This window comes from Bos grunniens, chromosome 2 (assembly GCF_055505025.1).
Source record: "Bos grunniens cultivar Pamir isolate PY7600 chromosome 2, Bosgru_T2T1.0, whole genome shotgun sequence".
NCBI lineage: Eukaryota > Metazoa > Chordata > Mammalia > Artiodactyla > Bovidae > Bos > Bos grunniens.
In genome coordinates, this window is record NC_141166.1 from 47113832 (window position 1) to 47135267 (window position 21436).

Consider the following 21436-nt stretch of genomic DNA (forward strand, 5'->3'; position numbering starts at 1 on the left):
TGGATAAGAAAGCTATGGTACATATACACAATGGAGTATTACTCAGCCATTAAAAAGAATACATTTGAATCCGTTCTAATGAGGTGGATGAAACTGGAGCCTATTATACAGAGTGAAGTAACCAGAAAGAAAAACACCAATACAGTATACTAACGCATATATATGGAATTTAGAAAGATGGTAACAATAACCCTGTATACGAGACAGCAAAAGAGACACTGATGTATAGAACAGTCTTTTGGACTCTGTGGGAGAGGGAGAGGGTGGGATGATTTGGGAGAATGGCATTGAAACATGTATAATATCATATATGAAATGAGTCGCCAATCCAGGTTCCATGCACGATACTGGATGCTTGGGGCTGGTGCACTGGGATGACCCAGAGGGATGGTATGGGGAGGGAGGAGCGAAGAGGGTTCAGGATGGGGAACACATGTATACGTGTGCTGGATTCATTTTGATATATGGCAAAACCAATACAATATTGTAAAGTTAAAAAATAAAATAAAATAAAAAATTTTTTAAATAAATAAATAAATAAGCTCTTATGTTCTGGTACAATACCCTGTTGGTTTCTAGCAGAGAACATTTCAGATTAAAAGCTAACCTTAGCAAAAAATAATTTGGAAATAACCTAACTGTAGGTTGATAACTGTTGCTGCATATTTGTGTACACGTGTATTAAACTAGCAGGATTTACTGAAAGGAACACCAATTCTATTTTATTTATTAATATACAATCTCGGGTTACAAAAGATGAAGCATCTTACAACAAACACATAAGTAGAAAAAAAATTTATATGAGAACAAGGAGGAAAATAATTAGATTAGAAAGTCAAAATGAGGTGGAGGGATAAAGAATACAATGCAAATATGCAGGCCAGGAAGGCCTAAACAGATTTTAGCAGACCCTGAATGTGTCCTGAGCTTCCTGGTAATCAAAGCAAAAAGGGATATATGGGATGTTAAATAGCCCTTGCTGTCAAAAATAAGAAAAACTGAAAGATTCTTAGAGGAAGGACAATTTCCCTAGAGTTCCGAAGTTCCCCACCAATGGAAATATTAAGGAGTACTTTAGTGTCTGAAATTAACAAAATTATGTTTATTTAAAATTTTATTTTAAAAAAATTTTAAATATCTTATTTTAAAATAAGCCATTCATGCACACCATTCACACTAGCCTTCCTCTTGATAGTCTAAAAGGGTTAGTTTTTAATAAAATAGACACTTCAGTTAATGTAGGCTTGTTAATAAGTATTAATGTGTCTATGCCAATCCCATGTTCATTCATCCAAGCCTCACTTAAACACAGCCATTCTGAATAACTGGAGAAATGAAATTTAAAATGATTGTTTACTCAAAGTAGAAAAACTGGTACTCAGACTACTTCATTATTTTTCTAATCTGAAAGCTTAATGCTAATTTTATGTGTTTTGCAGAGGCTAAATCTGTACTCTACTCACAGGCTAACAAGACTTTAAACCTACCTATTAGTTTCCAAAAAAGGAAGGAAAGTTCTTTTTCTATTCATTAAAAGTCATAATTCTGCAGTTGCTATTATTATAAATTAATCTGTAAAATACTTATACACACTAGAAAGTATAAAATAAGTAAACACAACAAGAAATGAGGGGCTTTCCTGGTGGCTCACTGGTAAAGAATCCAAGACACAGGCTTGATCCCTGACAGGAAGATTCCGGAGAAGGCGATGGCACCCGATTCCAGTACTCTTGCCTGGAAAATCCCATGGATGGAGGAGCCTGGTAGGCTGCAGTCCATGGGGTCGCGAAGAGTCGGACACGACTGAGTGACTTCACTTTCACTTTTCACTTTCATGCATTGGAGAAGGAAATGGCAACCCACTCCAGTGTTCTTACCTGGAGAATCCCAGGGACGGGGGAGCCTGGTGGGCTGCCGTCTATTGGGTCACACAGAGTCAGACACGACTAAAGCAACTTAGCAGCAGCAGCTGCAGGAAGATTCCACATGCTGTGGAGCAACTAAGCCCATGCACCACAACTATGGAGCCTGTGCTCTAGAGCCTGGGAGTCGCAACTCCTGAGCCCATGCCCTGCAACTACTGAAGCCTGTGAGCCCTAGAGCCTGTGCTCCACCACAAGAGAAGCCACTGCCATGGGAAGCCACTAATAGCTCCCTCATGCTGCCACTAGAGAAAAGTCAGCACAGCCAAAAGTAAACAAAACTATTTTTTTAAAAAAGGAATGAGATGTTATGTACATTCACTAGACATACTGAAAAAGAATCAAACAGAGCTATTAGAAAAGAAATGTTCAATTCCCTTTTTAAACACAGTAATTTTTATAATTCATAACCATCAATGATATAATAATACCATTAAGAGTTAACAAAATTAGATGATTGCTTCTTAAAATATGATCAGCTCAGTTCCTTTCCTCTAGCCATTACACCCAAGGCTGCCTTCTGCCAGTCACGCACACTCAGCAAGAGAACTGGCGTGCTGTCTTCCCTCTGTACTAATGGAAGTATAGTTTGGCAGCAAAATCCAAATTATTCAGTGGTAGCATCTGGCATAGTCAAAGAAAATATCAAAAGGAAAACTACAGATCCTGTGCTGACCCAGGCCAACCAGATGCAGCAAAATACCAGTGCTTATGTGTTGGGGCAGCGCTGGGGACAGTGAACTGAGGCCAGCAGCGATTGGCACTTGAAAGAAGGGAGCATGAAAGGGAGAAGTGGGGCTACAGTCCAAATACTCACTACTTTGTTACAGTTTCTTTTAATCCCAAACCAAGAAATTAACATAAAAACTACTTTCAGACTAAGGAAGTTCAGTAAGGTCTTGAGAGGCAAAACCCAAGCCACCCCCATAAGGTCACCTTCCCAACCCAGAGGATATGAGACATACATTCTGCTGAAGGTGAGTCTATGATTAAAAATCACCTGCATAAACAAAAAAAGCACCATGACAGTAGACAAAGTAAAACTCACATACTAGGAACCTGTGTCTGAAAGAGTTTAAAAATAAGTATCTTCTGCTCAACATCACTCATTATCAGAGAAATGCAAATCAAAACCACAATGAGGTACCATCTCACGCTAGTCAGAATGGCTGCTATCAAAAAGTCTGCAAACAATAAATGCTGAAGAGGGTGCAGAGAAAAGGGAACCCTCTTATGCTATTGGTGGAATGCAAACTAGTACAGTCACTATGGAGAACAGTGTGGTGATTCCTTAAAAAACTGGAAAGAGAACTGCCATACGACCCAGCAATCCCACTGCTGGGCATACACAATGAGGAAACCAGAATTGAAAGAGACACATGTACCCCAATGTTCATCACAGCACTGTTTACAATAGGCAGGACATGGAAGCAACCTAGATGTCCATCTGCAGATGAATGGATAAGAAAGCTGTGGTACATATACACAATGGAGTATTGCTCAGCCATTAAAAAGAATACATTTGAATCAGTTCTATTGAGGTGGATGAAACTGGAGCTTATCATACAGAGCAAAGTAAGTCAGAAAGAAAAATACTAATACAGTATATTAATGCATATATATAGAATTTAGAAAGATGGTAACAATGACCCTGTATGCAAGACAGCAAGAGACACAGATATAAAGAACAGACTTTTGGACTCTATGGGAGAAGGTGAAGGTGGGATGATTTGAGAGAATAGCATTGAAACATGTATATTACCATATGTGAAATAGATGACCAGTCCAAGTTCAATGCATGAAACAGGGCACTCAAAGCCAGTGCACTGGCACAACCCAGAGGAATGAGATGGGGAGAGAGGAGGGAGGGGGGTTCAGGATGGGGGCCACATGTATATCCATGGTTGATTCCTGTCAATATATGGCAAAAACCACCACAATACTGTAAAGTAATTAGCCTCCAATTAAAATAAATTAATTAATTTAAAAAATAAAAACAAAAAAATAAGTATTTTCAAAGGTTCAAGAAGATAAGGGCAATTTTTGAAATTTGACAGGCCAACTTAATGGTTCTTAATCAGGGGCAGTTTTGCTCTTCAGGGACATTTGACAATTTTTACTCAATTTGAGACATTTTTGGTCATCATAACCAGGTGGGGCTATTGGCATCTACAAGACAGAGGCTAGGGATGCTGTTAAATATTACACAATGATATTCCCCTCAACAAAGAATTATTCAGCCCTAAATAAAACAGTGCCAAAACTGAGAAACTGCACTAGATAATATGGAAAAAATGACTATAATACACACCGAAATGCTAAAGAAAACATAAAAAATGTTTGCTCAAATATACAGTTGAGCATGTAAGAAAGCAAACTTGTAGGAAAGCAAAAGGATAAAACAGCTAAAAACCAGTGATAAGCTGTTTAAGATGTGCCACATACAATAGTATAAAAACAGAGAACATGTAGGAATGAGTCTAACAAAGATACGCAAAACATTAACAGAAAAAAAACTATAAAACATTATTGGAAAGACATTAATAAAGACCTAAATAAACGGACAGTTTTACCTTGCTTGTGAGTATGGAGACTGAATATAATAAACATGTGAATTCTCTAAAATCAGTGATCTATGGATCTAAAGCAAGGGACTTATGAGGCAGCAATTTATAACTAGTTTAATAGTAATTATTAATATGAGAAAAATAAAAGTCAGCAGCAAATATTATACTTCGTGGTGACATGTTAGCAACATTCCCTTAAAAACGAGGCTCAAGACAAGAATGATCACCCTTCTATTCAACACTGTACTAGAGGACAGAGCTTAGCACTAAAATAAGAAAAAACCTTAATTAGAGCATTAGCATAGGAACCAGAGAACCAAATACCAATCTTCACAAGCAGTAAGACTTTCTACATAGGAAACCCAAGTATACCAACAGACAAAATGCTAGAATTCATAAGAGGTTAAGGCTTGGAGATATATGATTAATAAATGAAAGTCAATTATATCTCTATCCATTAGCAAAAAAATAGGAAGAAAATGTAAATTTTTTAAAAAAGATACTATCTACAAAAGCAGCAAAATTTATATGGTATACAAAAAAAAAAACCTTTCAAAAGATACACAAGACATTAAAGAAGAAATTATAAAACCTTAAGGAAGACTTCAGTTAAGACAAAGATAACTGAAGAAATGTATGATAATCATGGACAGAAGATTCAATATCATGAGGATATCAATTCCCAAATGAATTTATACAAATTTAAGTCCAATCAAACACTGAAAAAATTTTGCCATGGACCATGGCAAGCTGATTTTTAAGCTTATATGGAGAAGAAGGGCCAAGAATAGCCAGTACAAGCTTTAAGGACAACCAGTTGAATGAAGCTGCCTTACCAGATATCAAGATTTATTATAAATGTATAGTAATATGACACAGGAATAGGTAATAAAACAACCAATACACAGATGAGAACTCAGAAATAAATCCACACACTGACAACTAAGGTGGTCCTGTAAATCAAGAGGGAAAGAATATTAATGTCCAGAAAGGGTGCTGAGACAACAGTTTTCCATACATACAAAAAGGATAAACTGGGATCCTTTGCTCATACCATATACAAGCCAATTCCACAAGTACTAAAGTCCTGGACATAAAATGTCTAGAAAAGATTCTCCAAGAACATTATTATAACCTACAAATACAAAAGTGATTTTGTAGATGTAGCCAGAATATGGAAAGCATTTCTGCAAATCAATAAGCATATGACAAGCAACCCAAGGAGAAAATAGGCAATAGGCAATTCCCAGAAGAAGAAACCCCAAACAGCCACAAACCATATGAAAAGATATTGAAGGCAAAATAGTATTCAGAGAAATGCAAATTTAAACTACAGTGAGATATTATTTCACATTGGTCAAATCTGTTACTACATGTCAGAGAAAATATAGTGAAATTAGAAACTTTACACATTGCTAGAGGAATTATAAATTGATTTGGCCACTTTAAAGAACAAGTTGCAATACCTGATAAAGATGAAAGCATATGTTACTCTATGACATGAAAATTTTATTCCTAAATGAATATGCTTTTAAAATTCTTAGAACACCAAGACATGTACATAATGTTCCAAGCATCAGTAAATCTTAGCACACAATAATGGTAACCACCTACAAGTCTACTAAAAGAGACTGAATAAAATGTCCCAGTCCTTTGTAAAATACAATACAGCCATGAAAAATGAGGAACTATGAATGAATCTCACAAACAGACAAAAAATAAAACAAATATTTCTGCTAAAGCAAAAAGTTGCTAAAGCATGCATATCATATCATGTGATCACTCACCTAGAGCCAGACATCCTGGAATGTGAAGTCCAGTGGGCCTTAGGAAGCATCACTATGAACAAAGTTAGTGGAGGTGATGGAATTCCAGTTGAGCTATCTCAAATCTAAAAGATGATGCTGTGAAAGTGCTGCATTCAATATGTCAGCAAATTTGGAAAACTCAGCAGTGTCCATAGGACTGGAAAAGGTCAGTTTTCATTCCAATCCCAAAGAAAGGCAATGCCAAAGAATGTTCAAACTACCGCACAATTGCACTCATCTCACACACTAGTAAAGTAATGCTCAAAATTCTCCAAGCCAGGCTTCAGCAATATGTGAACCGTGAACTTCCTGATGTTCAAGCTGGTTTTAGAAAAGGCAGAGGAACCAGAGATCAAATTGGCAACATCCACTGGATCATCGAAAAAGCAAGATAGTTCCAGAAAAAAACATCTATTTCTGCTTTACTGACTATGCTAAAGCCTTTGACTGTGTGGATCACAATAAACTGTGGAAAATTCTGCAAGAAATGGGAATACCAGACCACCTGACCTGCCTCTTGAGAAACCTATATGCAGGTCAGGAAGCAACAGTTAGAACTGGACATGGAACAACAGACTGGTTCCAAATAGGAAAAGGAGTACGTCAAGGCTGTATATTGTCACCCTGCTTATTTAACTTCTATGCAGAGTACATCATGAGAAACGCTGGGCTGGAAGAAGCACAAGCTGGAATCAAGATTGCCGGGAGAAATATCAATAACCTCAGATATGCAGATGACACCAAAAGTGAAGGAGAACTAAAGAGCTTCTTGATGAAAGTGAAAGTGGAGAGTGAAAAAATTGGCTTAAAGCTCAACATTCAGAAAACGAAGATCATGGCATCTGGTCCCATCACTTCATGGGAAATAGATGGGGAAACAGTGTCAGACTTTATTTTTTGGGGCTCCAAAATGACTGCAGATGGTGATTGCAGCCATGAAATTAAAAGACGCTTACTCCTTGGAAGGGAAGTTATGACCAACCTAGGGAGCATATTAAAAAGCAGAGACATTACTTTGCCAACAAAAGTCCATCTAGTCAAGGTTATGGTTTTTCCAGTAGTCATGTATGGATGTGAGAGTTGGACTATGAAGAAAGCTGAGCACAGAAGAATTGATGCTTTTGAACTGTGGTGTTGGAGAAGACTCCTGAAAGTCCCTTGGATTACAAGGAGATCCAACCAGTCCATCCTAAAGGAAATCAGTCCTGGGTGTTCATTGGAAGAACTGATGTTGCAGCTGAAACTCCAAAATTTTGGCCACCTGATGCAAAGAGCTGACTCATTTGAAAAGACCCTGATGTTGGGAAAGATTGAAGGCAGGAGGAGAAGGGGATGACAGAGGATGAGATGGTTAGATGGCATCACCAACTCAATGGACATAAGTTTGGGTAAACTCCGGTAGTTGGTGATGGACAGGGAGGCCTGGCATCTGCGGTTCATGGGGTTGCAAAGAGTCGGACACGACTGAGTGACTGAACTGAACTGAAGATCTTTAATGTTAGTAATAATTTGGGGCTTTCCAGGTGGCGCAGTGGTAAAGAATCCACCTGTCAATGCAGGAGCCACAAGAGATGCAGGTTCAATCCCTGGGTCGGGAAGATCCCCTGGAGAAGGAATTGGCAACCCACACCAGTATTCTTGCCTCAGAAATCCCATGAACAGAGGAGCCTGGTAGGCTACAGTCCATGGGGGTCGCAAAAGAGCTGGACACGACTGAGCAGCTGAGCATGCACACATGCTGAGCACTCTCAACTTACATAAGACCCTAAATGTTAGTAACAATACCATATATTGTTTAGGGATATGTGTATTAAAATATTAAAACATATAATAATGATGAATAATTAACACAGAAAATTGGTTTCTGTTGTGGGATTAACAAAACATCACTAGATAAAAATTCAGAGGGGAAGTGACTAAATTTGTAATATTTTACTACATATGCTCAGCAATAGATATACAGACAGTAAAATAAATACACCTCTGACCACATTCTCTGACCACAGTGCAACAAAATTAGAAGACAATAATTAGCTAAAAGGAAACCCTATATGTTCTTGAACTAAAAAAAGGAGTTTCTCTTTCTCTCTACTGCATGTAGCCCTTACCAGTTCAGTTAACAAGTACTGCATAGAAACAACCAGAGCATGCCATATAGAAACTATCTCATAGCATTGAAAATGCTTCAGAGCTTTTTTGGTGTATACATAGACAATCCTTAGAACAAGAAAGCCTAGAAGCATCCCAAAGTTACCATCAAAAAGAACAAGTCCAATTTTATTTAACATGATTCAAGAGATAGGGTAGAAGGGGGGCTTCCCTGGTTTCTCAGTGATAAAGAATCCAGCTGCCAATGCAGGAGGCTTGGGTTTGATCCCTGATCTGGGACGACCCCACATACCACAAAGCAACTGAGCCACTGGGCCACAACTATTGAGCCTGTGCTCTAGAGCCCGGGAGCTGCAAGTACCGAGTCCACATATCCCAGCTACTGAAGCCCAAGTGCCCGAGAGCCCATGCTCTGCAGCAGGAGAGGCCACCTCAATGAGAGGCCCAGGCACAGCAATTAAAGAATAGTCCCTGCTCTCCGAAACAAGAGAAAAGTCAGCAATGAAGACCCAGCACAGCCAAAAACAAATAAATATATATTTTAAAAAGATAGGGTAGAAGGGATGGGGAGGGGGGTGGCAGGTAGAATGAGTTCTTTAGAGTTTGGGGAAAGGAGAGTGCTCATTACTTACCAGCCCCGTCCTGCCTGAGCTGCCTAGTTCAGCACCACACACCTCCTCTGAAGTCAACGGCTTCACCTCACTCAGAGACAAAGGAGCTGTCCAAGCCCAATTCTTTCTCCTTCCTTCTTTCAAAAACCCAGCCCTCCGAGTGACTGAGACTTCTGTTAGTGTTCTTTCACGCCCACTGTCTTAAGTCATTCACCTTTCCCAGCAGGGCAAAACTGGCAGCTGTGTGTGTGCTTCTAGAATTTTTAAGGAATTCCCCTTTCTGGCACCCCCTCTCTGGCAAATTTTAATTTAATGACTGTCTCTCCTTCATTTCCTCACCCACACAAAATTTCCACAATGGTACAAACTGTCCCCCACCTTCAGAGTCAGAGCAGTTTCAGTTTCACTTCTCAATAGTTGCGAATGATCACTGAATACACCAAATAAAGCAGATGTAAGTCATAAGGGTTCCTTTCCACTGGTTAATGGAAAGGGAAGGGTGTCAGCTTCTAGAAGAAGAAACCACTCCAGGTGTTTTGAAAAACATTGATATAGGTGGATACAGGAGCTTACAAAAGTGCTGTAAGGACTTGAGGAATGGTCTCCTAACTGAGCTTCTGAGGAAGATTCCCAGGGCTCCCAGAAAGACCTCGTCTTGGCCAAGGCAGTGGGGACGCAGGAGGCTGTCAACAGTAGCACAGAGCTGAAGAACACCTCGGGGCTCCCCTGGTGGCCTAGTGGTTAAGAATCCTCCTGCCAATGGAGAGAACACAGATTCGATCCCTGGTCCAGGAAGATCCCACAGGGAGCAACTAATCCCATGTGCTGTAACTACTAAAGCTTATGTGCCCTACAGCCTGTGACTCTGCAATAAGAAAAGCCACTGCAATGAGAAGCCTGCACACCACAACAAAGAGTAGCCCCCACCCACCACAACTAGAGAAAGCCCGCATCCAGCAAGGAAGACCCAGCACAGCCAAAAATAAAGAAATCTTAAAAAAAAAAAAAAAAGAACAGCTCAGTCAATGATCCCAAGATCAGAGGGTCAATCAGCCCCCCATCTGCCTCCTCTGTCCCCACAGCTGGTGACTGGACTTAACAATGTGCTGCTTGAACCCCATCACCACTGCCCTGCTTGCCAGCAGGGAAACCAATAAGAGCAGCCAGCTACTTGGTCTCTCCTCCACTTGGTTACAGATCCTGCCCACATGTACGTTATAAAGGAGTCTGGGAAATGCAGTTTGTGGTTTTCCACTCTTTAGACCTAAGTGAGAACGGGTCCTGAGCACCAACTGACACCAACTGACAGAAGGATATTCCAAGAGAACACTGTTGTCTTCTTTGTGGTTAGATCTTCTGCACAGACCCCAGTGCCTGACTCCTAGTAAGCACTCAATTAGTATTTGAATGAGTGAAAAGAGTTTCAGAATTCGCTTCAAGGCAACGGCCTCACTTTCTTAGCTCCCCAAATAGGACCTAGAAGCAAGGGCTACAAACCCTTTTCTGGCTAGCAGCTCAATTCTCTTGCCCTTTTGCCTCCTCACCACCAGCTCTGCAATACCTTGGTATGCCAGAACTTTCCAGTTTGAGCACTAAAATTTCCACTGTCCACAAAGCTCCTCATCAGCAAACCGGGATGGTCACGCCAGCATCCCATCCTCAGATGGTGAGCGTCCACCACTCACAGATTTAGAGTAGAAGTCGTGCTGAATGGATGGGAAAAATCATCCCACACTCTTGTGGTTTTCAACATCAGCTGGCCCCTTACTGCTGCTTGGCATGCTATTTCAGGACTGCGGTCAGTTCCTTTCAAAAGCCCCTTCACCCCTTCCACCCTCACAGCTTTCTTCTATCCAAACACCACACGCTGGAGCCACTTCTCATCGACTGACCTTGCAGTTGATTGAGTGATCTCTTGCAACCTTCCACCTTCCCCTGCTGTCCCACACCTTCCTGGGCCATCCACTCCCCATTTGCCCTCTTGTCTCCACCCTTTCATCAACCTCTCTCTACCTTCAGGGACTCCTCCTCCTTCAGCTTGTAAACATGTTCATTCTCTTCCATCTTAAAAATAAAGAAAACAAAAAAACCCGTTCCGCCTGAGATCCCCTGGACTTAACCAGTCTTTCGCTCTTTCTCCTTTCATGTGAAGCTGGGATTTCAGAAAGGGAGAGACTGCAACACGTGCTTCAGGTCCTTCAGTGTCTCAATTAACTCAAGATGCCTCCACAGGTGTCCCCTCCACCCCACACCCTTTACACAGTGAGACTCAGTGCCATACTGGAACCTGAAACAAAGGAAACTTCATTAATGTGGATACTGTCTTTAGTGAGAATTCTGATATTTTCTTCATCATGGATTTTTGGCATTCATGTCAATTTTTTCAAAATCTTGCATTAAAATATTATTTATCTCGATTTTTCACACCCCCTTAAATGATGGGCCTGAAATGAGTGCCTCACTCGCCTCACCCGAGTGTCCTCACCTGATGGTGCTCTTCTAGAGGCCTTGGTGGCCTCCTAGTGGCCAAATCCATGGTCACAGGGAAGTTATTTTTTACCCAAGCATTTAGATACTCTTCCTTGAAACTCTTCTCCCTTGGCTGACTTCACACCACTACATTTTACACTGTTTCCCTCTAACCTTCTCCAACCCCTCAGCACTCTTTCTGTACCTGCTTCTTAAATGAGGGGGTGCCCTAGCATCCATCTTTCTCGCTGGCCTGTCTGTTCCTCCTGCCTGTGGCCTCCCCATCTCCAAAGAGATCTATCAGAATGAACTTTCTGAAGTTCATGCTTGGACCAAAGCACTGTCCTAACTTCAGACCTTTCAATGACTCCTATCTCCCATCGCAGGTTCCAATTTCCTTTGCATTCAAGACTCTTCCAGGTCTGGCACCTGCCTTTACCTCTCATTAACACACACCTCGCACATTTGGCTTCAAACCAACCTCAACAAGGAGTTCTTACCCACACCTTTGCACCTTTGCCTGGATTACCTGGCAAAACCATGCTCAGCTTGCAGGGCCAGCTGAAGTGTTTCCTACATGTAAAGCTTTTCTGGGAAGAACTCACCCAGACTTGGTCAGTAGCTCCTTTGTTCAATCACCATATTATGTATATAAAGCTTTGTGGCACCCAGCATAGCCCCAGTAGGTGACAGTAAAATGTCACTTTATCAGGCTTTTCAATGTTTCTCACAGAATGCCAGCTTTGCCAGCAAACCATCTGGTATCAAAAGCACGTAACGTTCCCAGTAGCATAACTGCCAGTATGACTGGTCCCCGGCATACTTAAACCTATTCCAGGACAGATACACTTAGTATTCCCTTCTTTGTACAGCTTTGCTCATGGCATGGCAGGTCATGTTCACTGAGGCAGGAGAGCAAGTCATGTTCACTGACCCACAGCATGCAAGCAGATGTAATTTCCCAGCAATACAAAACCACTGAGTAGCAATGTGGAGAAGCCTGCCTTCCCAGCTGCAGAAAGCAGCATGTAAACCTGGAACTTTCAGGTGTCTGGGAATCCCCACTGAGATATGAAGATGAAGTGCCTGAGAGAGTCATCCAGAAGCTTCTAAAGAGATAAAGGAAGAAAGGGTCACATGCTCCCGACCACGTTATGGGAGTGCAGTGCGTCCACGCTGGACGTCACAGGACCCAGGGTCACATGCTCCCGACCACGTTATGGGAGTGCAGTGCGTCCACGCTGGACGTCACAGGACCCAGGGTCACATGCTCCCGACCACGTTATGGGAGTGCAGTGCGTCCACGCTGGACGTCACAGGACCCAGGGTCACATGCTCCCGACCACGTTATGGGAGTGCAGTGCGTCCACGCTGGACGTCACAGGACCCAGGGTCACATGCTCCCGACCACGTTATGGGAGTGCAGTGCGTCCACGCTGGACGTCACAGGACCCAGGGTCACATGCTCCCGACCACGTTATGGGAGTGCAGTGCGTCCACGCTGGACGTCACAGGACCCAGGGTCACATGCTCCCGACCACGTTATGGGAGTGCAGTGCGTCCACGCTGGACGTCACAGGACCCAGGGTCACATGCTCCCGACCACGTTATGGGAGTGCAGTGCGTCCACGCTGGACGTCACAGGACCCAGGGTCACATGCTCCCGACCACGTTATGGGAGTGCAGTGCGTCCACGCTGGACGTCACAGGACCCAGGGTCACATGCTCCCGACCACGTTATGGGAGTGCAGTGCGTCCACGCTGGACGTCACAGGACCCATGCTCCTCCTCCTTCATTTGTGTACAGGACCTGTGGGTGTGGGCTCTGTGTGTGGCAATTTGAGCAGCCAATATAACAAAAGCAGCTTTTCTCCATCCATAGGCATTTTAACCCTAAGACAGTACACAAGATGGCATTTTGTGCCCACTATTTAAAATAACATGCTTAGTAACAGATCGTCACGTGGGTCCTGACTTCTGGAATGCTGCAGAAACGGTCTAGAAGACCATGTATTAAAGCAGAAGCATAAATGCATTCCACTTTGGAATTATTTATTGCGCATTTTAAATTTTTCATATGTTTCATTTTTTAAATTTAATATTTAATGCATACTTTTACCCACTGATACATTATGTATATGAAAATACATAATGTATCAGTGGCTGTGCTGTGCTTAGTCGCTCAGTTGTGTCGACTCTTTGCAACCCCTGCAGACTGTAGCCCACCAGGCCCCTCTGTCCAAGGGGATTCTTCAGGCAAGAATACTGAAGTGGGTTGCCATGCCCTTCTCCAGGGAATCTTACCAACCCAGGGATTGAACCCGAGTCTCCCACATTGAAGGCAGGTTCTTTACCAACTGAGTCACCAGGGAAGCCCATCAGTGACTAAGAGGATGCATTAAAAAATTATTATATTTGGCTTCCCAATCATACATTTTAATTATAGCAAATTGCCCAGAAATTATAGTTGATCTCAATTATAAAATGACATAAAATTAGAAGGTATATCTTATAAAGTTCTTTGATGAAGCTCAGCCCCATGACTCTCATGGAAACTCCTACAAATTTCAACATAACATTACCTCACATCACTTCTCTGATTCACAATAGCTGGATACAGGCTGCAGAAAATGCGGGAATGAAAGAATCCCAGAAGGAGAAAGAATCTAGACCAAAAGGAGATGGTGAGTCATCTAACCATACTGAAACATGAGCAGAGTCACTAGGGAAAACTACTTAATGCAGTGGCCCCACTCCTCCTGAATCAAAGCAAATTTTCACTAGGGCAAACTTCCCCTAGAGAGCGCAAGCACCCAAAATTATCTCCCCTCCCTTACCTACTTTCTTCTTGAGTATTGTCATATGTGGTAAGCTCCCACTCATCTACATTAAGTTGTAGAGGAGTCCTGGCCAGGACTGCCAAGTTCACCCTCCTAGGCCTTGAACAGACTGGTCATCATCACAGGGCCCCAGCAGGCGGGCACTTGGGTCATGCCTACTCATCCTTACATCATCTACAAGGACGCAAGATGAAGATGGTGGTAGAATGAGAAACAAGCTTAGAACCTGGTTGTCAGATCCAGGAGACAGAGCTTGTGAAAGGAAGATTTTGCAATTCTATGGGGTAACAATGTTGTTGTTTAAGAACTAGGAGAGGCTCAATGGGGGCTTCACTGTTGGCTCAGTGGTAAAGAATCTGCCAACCAATGCAGGAGATGCAGGTTCAATTCCTTGGTTTGAGAAGCTTCCCTGGAGTAGGAAATGGCAACCTGCTCCAGTATCCTTGCCTGGAAAAGTCCATGGATAGTGGAGCCTGGTGGCTACAGCCGATGGTGTCACAAACAGTCGGACATGACTGAGTGACTGAGGGCACACACTGTATCGAATACGGTAGTGCAGTATCACAAGCCCAGGACGTTCACTTGATGCCAGCCCCCGTAGGCCAACTATTTACTGGACTACTGTACTTTCAAAGTACTGTACTGTAAGCTTTAAAATGTTTTCTTGGAACATCACTGAAAGTCCACTGTTTACGACTCTGTGCTTTCAGTGCAAGAGGCTTGGGTTCTGAAGCAGGAGGAAGATGAGTAAAGTGATAGGACAGTCATTCCCTGTGAACAGAAACTCTAAGACAAGAATAGCAGGACAATTAAGAAAGGAAGACTGAGGGCAGCCACAGAAAACTTACATAGCAGGTAAACTCCTAAATGTAGCTGGACTGTCCCCCACTCCTTCCCTAATACTTTGATCTCTGTCCTAACTCTGTAACTTTGCAAGAATATTTGCCTCCATCTGGAATGTCCTCTTTACTCTCCACCTCTAAATTAATATCTAAACCTTTCTCCAGCTTCCCAGGTGACATAGTGGTAAAGAATCCACCTGCCAATGCAGGAGACTCAAGAGACATGGGGTCCATCCCTGGGCCAGAAATATCCCCTGGAGAAGGAAATGGCAACCCATGCCAGTATTACTGCTTGGAAAATTCCATGGGCAGAGTAGCCTGGCAGGCTACAGTCCAAAGGGTCGCAAAGAGCTGGACACGACTGAGCACGCAGGCAAACTTTTCTCAAAGCCTAATTCAGGTTTCTAATTCAGGTTTCTCTACTCCTTGAGGCTCCCTGAATGATTCCAGCCCACATAAATCTCCTGAATAGACTAGTATATGTTTACTATATAAATGATATCACTTAGTCCTTAAAAAAAGAGACAGCGAGGAGGCTGGGCCCTGTGCAGGCCACACATTTCTCATTCTCAAAGTCAGGAGACCTCTTAGACTATACATGCGCAGAAAGGCTACTTAGAGGTCAAAAGAGAAGAAGGCCAAGAGATAGTCTACCCAAACACCTCTGTGATAGAATCTATTTTACCTAAGAATGCATACACACACATGGGAGGAGGATCTTGAGATATACCAAATACAGACTCTGAACCAGGCAAGTCAAAATAACTGGCCAAAGGAAACCCAGAAGAAATGTCTCATAACAGTGATTAAAACTGCCACAAGGGCAAGATTCAGGGACTCTCACTCTGAGTCTGCCCGTGTGTCTATTCACACATATGGTACTCTTTTTCCTCCAAATAAATATTTAACTTGTTTCATTACTTTCTGTCTTTGTGGGAATTCTTTTCCTCAAAACCAAAGGACCAGGGCCTTGTCACTGACCGCTGGTCAGGTGGCTAGGATTTGGTGCTCTCATTGCTGTGACCCAGCCTCAATCTCTGGCTGGAGAACAGAAGCCCCCCTACAAGTCACTGCAGGCTGAGGCCACCTGAGATCATACCAACCCTGATTGAGGAACAAGATCCCACATGCCATTCGGTGCAGTCAAAATTAAAAAGAAAAGAAAGTAAGAGAATTCTTGACCTATCATAAAAAATACAAATTAAAATTTAAAAAAAGAAACTGAAGAATGGATGATTTAAAAAAACCAAAGAAGAAAAAAGATTAATGACTATATCATTTACCCCAGAGCAACAACAAAACAGAAAGCTTTGGTTTTGTGTTTGTTATGTATTATTTGTTTGAAAAGTATTGTACACCTATTACAGTACAGTACTGTATAGCCATGGAGAAGGAAATGGCAATCCACTCCAGTATTTTTGCCTGGAGAATTCCCATGGACAGAGGAGCCTGGCAGGCTACAGTCCATGGGTTCGCAAGAGTCAGACACGACTTAGCGTCTAAACCACCACCACCACTGTAGAGCCAATTGTGTTAGTTGGGTACCCAGGCTAACTTTATTGGACTTAGGAACGAACTGGACCTACCAACATTCTCTCTGAATGGAACTTTGAGGATTTACTATACTTCGGACAGAACAGAAACTGGAGGACAACATCTGACACACCTAGCTGTGGCTTCCAAGGCAAGCATTAAGCTCCTGTGGGCTTCCTGCCTGGCAGCCTGCCAGAAACCACAGCCCAAAACAAACTTCCTGCTCCAGACCGCTTTGCCCCCACACCTTAAAAACTCTACAGGTACACATTACATGCTGTCTCTCCAGACAATAGACTCTGCCTTGTGTGGGCAAAGAACCCACCTGGCGTTGGTCAGGGGGTGGGGGGATTACTTGTCTCAAACCAAGACAGCAGTGGGCATGGCCGTTGCTGGTAATGGGACTTGAGGTCACCCCAGGGACCAAACCTATACTTCCTTTTCAGTTATGAACAAGTCCACTGCCACCACTCAGAAAAACTACCCATGACTATCCCCTCACAACTCTCCAGTTGTGCAAGATTTCCAGGGGGCAGGGGCAAGGGGCCCCTGTGGGCCTGCAGGTGGATTCACCTTGGAGAGCGGGTGCCAGATGATAAATAACAGTGTTAAATGAAGTGCAAATGTCACTTTCAAATATAAAACATGAAGTCCTTAGGAAAAACCATTCTAATCAGGATGTCCAACCCAGAAGCTATAAGTAGAACAAAAGTGTTAACACTAAAAATGCAACTTCTGTAGGGCAAACACATTCAAAATTCCCTTACAAACCCTAGTCTTTTTTCTAAGTGTTGGAGTTAGGCCAAGTTTCTTTTCTTTTCTTTTCTTTTTTTGGCTCTCCCAAAGAAACTTTTTAAAGATTATTCAGGGGAATCACTGAAGGGAAATTACCCAGAACTCCGTTTATCTTATCTGAAATCTCTTACCTGAAGCAGGTCAACCCTGAGAGCTCTATCCTAGTTTTAAATCATTTTTTGTCGGTGTCCAACAAGCTCCCTACTGGCTCTTCGTCTCAATGTGTAAACAAATTTCAAATGTCAACAAATGAAACTATTGGAGAACCTTGGCGTCCTTGAACTTACTTCCTGTAACCTTCAACTAAAAACTTGTTCTGAATTTCAGTGGCCTTTGTTCTGTTGCCTTCCACTGTTAATATTAAAAAAAAAAAAAAAAAAAAGCCCTGACCAGACATTCCCCAGGTCCTATTAAGGGAAAAAGCGGGGGAGGAAGGAACAAGTTTATTTCAAGGCTCTACAAAAAGTCTTATCCATCAGTCATTGCGAACTTTCCTAAGGGAAGCTGTTCTTCCAGTTTGCCAAAACACACATCACACACTGCTTTAAGAAAGGGCAGCCCTAACCTACTTCACCAGGCTATTGCAAAAGAGTAAAAATTCCCGTCCTAGCAGACGCTTCCGCGGAGACACACTACAGGACAGAAAGTCCCAGTTCTCATCAACTTTGCCAAAGGAAAGCTGCCAGACTTTTCATCAGGTCACGCCGAAGGGAGCAACCCTCGGGATGTCCCTAAGCAAAGTTTGCAAAACACTGGGGATCTGCCACCAAAGTTGCGGTCCTGGGGCTTCATTCTTGGGCGAGTCTCTGGGTCTGGGCGATCCCGCGCCCAAACGGGTACCTGGGATCCTGGGAGACTCAGGCGGCCCTCCAGAGAATTGGGGCAGCTCCAGCTGGTCTAGGGCCCAGGGGGCAAACCGAAGATAACAGATCTACGAGGGGAAGGAGAGGGTGGGAGGAACTGAGAGAGTAGCATTGCCATTTATACCCTACGATGTGTAAAACAGCTAGTGGGAAGCTGCTGTATAGCACAGGGAGCTCAGCCCCACGCTCCGTGAGGACCTAGAGGGGTGGGATGGGGGCCTGGAGGGTGGGAGGGAAGTTCAAGAGGGAGCGGATGTTCTATACTTATGGCTGATTCTTGGTTGTTGTTCCGCAGAAACCAACACAACGCTGTAAAGCAACTGTCCTCCAATTAAAAACTTAAAAATTCATGAACATAATATATATATCTCTCTCTCTCTCTCTACAGGACTGAGTCACCTGCTAGAAGTCCCACCCCTCCCCTGCCCCCTGCCCCACACCCCCGCCCAGGCGCAGTGCCAGGAAGCGCCAGTCCGGGTGAACTCGAGAGGCAACGTGGGAGGGTCGGGGGTGGGGGTGGGGGGGTGCACCTACCGTCCAGCCTGCGGTGAGGCTCTCCTCTGGCTGCAGCCCAGACTTCACTCCGACGCCTGAAAATCCGCAGGCAAGATGGAGAAAAAGAAACCGAAAGTCTGAAAGCAGACGTGGCTTTCCTGTCCAGTCCGCAAGCGCTCTGGGCTTCCTCTCCCTGGACTTGTCTCTGATCCTATAAAAACTTTTCACTTTATGAAAGTCTGATGGTCCGACATTCACTGTGTTAGACCCCACTCACCCGCCCTTCCAGTAGAACCGGTGCCAGGCCACAGCCCCCTTGTCGTCTAGTTCCTGTTTTTACTTCTCTACGTGTTTGCTATGAACTCTGGGCGGTTGCTTACCAAGCAGTTCTAGTTGTCTCTAGCAACAAGCACTAGCAGTTTTGTTGCTGATGTACTGGAAAATAATAAATAGCAAATGTAAAAGCGCTATATGCTTTAATGCTCACAACTACTTTCTTCTGATTTTTTTTTTAAGTTTCTGAACTTTTCTTGAAAAATATTTAAACTTACAGGAAAGTTGCAAAAATAACTGCAAATGGAAATATTCCATTTCCCAGAGCCCTACTTGGATTTCTATAATACCAGATAACAACATCAGAAGAGGTTTAGCAAAATTTAAGGGGTGGGGGTTGGAGGTGGGAGGGGATAAACTTCACTAAAGTAATCCAGTCACGCACTAAACAAATAAGCATGCACGCTTATAATAAATAAAAGAGGTTGCTGGAGGCTGGTGAGTGAGGAGTAAACAAGTACCCAGAGTTGCTATATTATCTAAAATGTCCAGTTTTCTGTACACCCTTCTGTATCTAAAACTTATAACCAGCAAGGACTTATTGTATAGCATGTGGATCAAAGTTATGTGGCAGTCTGGATGTGAGGGGAGTTTGGGGGAGAATGGATACATGTATATGTATGCCTGTGTCCCTTTGCTTTTCAACTGAAACTATCACAAAACTGTTAATTGGCTATATCCCAATAGAAAATAAACTGTTTAAATTTTTTTAAATATAAAATAAAATGTCCAGTTTCTAACAAAAATTATGAGGCATGCAAGGAACCAGGAAAGTACGATCCAACCATCGGGAAAATAGGGAACAGGAAATGCCTTTGAGAGCAACAGGATGTTGGATTTATCAGAAAAATAATTCAAAGTAGCTATTATAAGCATGTTCACAAAACTAAAGAAAAGCATGATTAAAATATGACAATAATGTCATACCAAATAGAAATATCAATAGAGATATATTTAGCCCCTAGAGCAGGGATGTGACTTTATAATTATAGAAATGAAGCAAACAAATTTCTGAATTTGAAAAGTACAATAACTAAAATAACTTTATTAGAGGCTTAACAGGAAACTCAAACTGGCAGAAGAAAGAATAAGCTATCTTGAAGATAGATAGATAGAGATTATGTTCCCAAGAACAGAGAAAAATAAAAAGAGCCTCAGAGAAATGTGGACATCATTAAGAACACCAGCATGTGCATAGTAGGAGTACTAGAAGGACAGGGGAGTGAAGAAGCAACAGAAAAAATATTCAAAAATTAATGGCTAAAAGCTTTCTAAATTTATTGAAAAACTATCTCACATATCTAGGAAACTCAACAAATTCCAAATGGGATGAATGCAAGAGATCTACAAACACAACATAGCAAAAATGCTGAAAGTCAAAGGAAGAAATCTTGAAATCAGCAAGAGAAAAATGACTCATGACCTACAAGTTAATGCCAGTAAGATTAATAACTGACTTTTAAGGAAAAACAAGAGAAACCAGAAGGCAATATCATAACATACTCAAAGTGCTCCAAGAAACAATCTTATGAAAATAAGTTGGTGAAATAAGGTTAAATGGTTTCCCAAACAAACAAAAACTGAGAGAATTTTTGCTAGCAGATGTGTCTTACAAGAATACTAAAGGACAAAAGCAAATAACAGGTTGAAAGCAATAATCCCAGACAGTAATTCAAATTTATACCAAAAGAAAAACAAAACATCAGAAAAGGCAATTGTATAATAAGAAGAGACAGTATAAATGAATTTTTATTTAAAAAAAATAGTGAATGATTGTGCCTGTAACATAAAATTAATACGTGTAATGTATTTGCTAATAACAGCACAAAAGAGGTGGGTGGGAGAAAAGCTACATTGGGATAAAGAAATGATTACAGACTGTAAAGTAGTATAATAACAATGCATTGTTGGTTGTATAACATTAATTGATGCTTTATATATATATATATAATAAAATGCCACAAAGTGGTGGTCACGCAGGAAGAAGGGAGTACAGCTATACACGAGTAATGTTTCTATATAAAACTGGAATTAACTGGTGTAAATCCAAAGCTGCTTCTGATAAATTAAGCTATATATGGTAAACCTCAGAGCAACCTCTGAAACAATTTGAAAAATATATAGTGAAAAATAATTAAAGAAATTAAGATGCTTTATTAGAATATATTTCCTTAATGTAAAAGAAAGCAACAAAAGAGGAACAGAGGGACAAGAAAGACATATGACAAATAGAAAACCAAAAGAAAAAT

General features: G+C 42.0%; 1 protein-coding gene and 1 long non-coding RNA gene across 10 annotated transcripts in view; one reads left to right on the forward strand and one right to left on the reverse strand.

Annotated features, from left to right (window-relative positions):
* The window catches only part of CFLAR (CASP8 and FADD like apoptosis regulator), a 58870-nt gene extending 39726 nt beyond the window's left edge, over window positions 1–19144 (reverse strand). For 4 of the 9 annotated variants that reach the window (XM_086346011.1, XM_086346000.1, XM_086345984.1 and 1 more), the window contains exon 1: window positions 18894–19144. The gene's annotated coding sequence lies outside the window, so the exon portion shown is untranslated. Of the gene's footprint in view, window positions 1–9038; window positions 9375–17627; window positions 17872–18336; window positions 18428–18893 lie in introns of those variants that run through there. The other 5 variants (XM_086345993.1, XM_086345976.1, XM_086345982.1 and 2 more) reach the window with 4 other exon arrangements.
* Window positions 18072–19913, forward strand: LOC147378036 (uncharacterized). Its single transcript, XR_015144091.1, has 2 exons — window positions 18072–18194; window positions 18748–19913. It is a non-coding gene; the product is annotated as an uncharacterized LOC147378036 (long non-coding RNA).
* Window positions 19914–21436: the final 1523 nt, after the last annotated feature.